Raw genomic sequence first — 1,646 nt, forward strand, 5'->3', positions numbered from 1 at the left:
AATGTCATTGTTGCTGGTCCGTTGACTACCAACTTGTTGAATTGCATTGGCAAATTGGCCAACACCTCCTTTCCTTGTGCTACATAATATAATGTTCCACTGGATAGCGTTATCACTACAACTACAAGAGAACTGATGAATGCAACAAGCACACTATATATGTTTTTTTTTAAATGGTCGTCTGCTTTCTCTATGAAATATTTACATTGATTTTTTGGATTTGTGTAGATCAACCCTTGTTCATTTTGTATTAACTTGAATTAATATTGAGCTTGTATCTAATGTTATGCTTTTTTGATGTCTGTCACTAATAGCTTTCATTTTACTCGTTACTTTCCCTTTGTGATGAATAACTAGTTGATGAAAAAGGCGGTCTCTTGAGGTTCGATGCATTCTTTCTAAGTGCATGTTTGTATTGACCCCAGAGTGAAGGTGGAAACAAAATACCAAAGAAAAAATATAATTTTTATGGTTATAAAAGAAATGGTTTGCGAAATTTTCAGTTTCCTAATTGTTACTTAAATAGCTTTTGGTTCCGAAAAATAAATCATAAAATGGCTTTTCGTCTGTTTCTTCAAGAGGGATTCTAAGTATTTTGTACCCCTCTGCTTGGCATTCTTTTTTTTAATTTTTGATAGATTTTTCCTCCAGGCTTTATCAACATGCCAGGAACAATATAATCGTCTTTTTGGAAGTGACATGACAGGATGGCGAAATTTGCTGCATTTCGGTCCCCAATTCTGCCTTTAATTTTAGATACTGCCTTTAATTTAGATAGTTGCGATACAAATGTGTAAGTTCTGTTAGTTACCAAGAACGCACAGGGAAAACCTTAATTCAGATCGTCGAGAACTAATAATGTAATGAGTTCAAATCCATATTGGTTTAACCCATGTGTTCCATCGATGCATAAAGTCTTGGAGCCATTTTTTTTGCATTTTGATAGATTATTGTTGTTAGTTTACTTATTGTAACACACCTTCATATGGAGATTGCCTAATTTCGTCTAAAATTCAATTAAACGATATTCCAGACGCAATCTTCTGCGCAATTGAATTTTTGCGCGTATGCGTTTTTATAATTTTAAAATCTCGCATTTATCATTTTTCTCCTGAAATTTTGATTTTAATTCGCAACGGCACATAGAAAAAACATAGAGCGCATGCATTTAGCGTGTAAGTGTTATCGTAGCGTTTGCAATAACTTGCTATTCTCCTAATAAGGACAAGTAGGGTTCAGAACTAGGGGATAAAATTTCTAGGGATTAGTCAGTGCAACAATAGAAGTCATTTGAGAATAAGAACCCGTGTCCAGAAATTCCTCTCTAAGAATCTACATCTTCCATATTATAATGCTTTAAGTCCATTATGTGCGAAAATATATTTTAAAGAGCTTTACTGCATTATTTTAAATTTGTTAGCACGAAATAACAGTACAGTAATTGTTCAGTCGTCTTTAAACTTGAACGCATATATCTAAATACAAATTCGCTAATACACATTTTTGCACATACCAAACTGTCTTAAATCATCATAAATTATTAGCGCCTTAAGAAAATATTTCTAGCGTCTTATATTAAATAAGGTACCTACTCTCTACAGTAGAATAAAATAGAAAGATATTACATACCCTATATTTTATAGATG

This window comes from Dendroctonus ponderosae, unplaced genomic scaffold (assembly GCF_020466585.1).
Source record: "Dendroctonus ponderosae isolate FM_Combo_2020 unplaced genomic scaffold, Dpon_F_20191213v2 Dpon_F_20191213_5, whole genome shotgun sequence".
In the NCBI taxonomy this organism is placed as follows: Eukaryota; Metazoa; Arthropoda; class Insecta; order Coleoptera; family Curculionidae; genus Dendroctonus; species Dendroctonus ponderosae.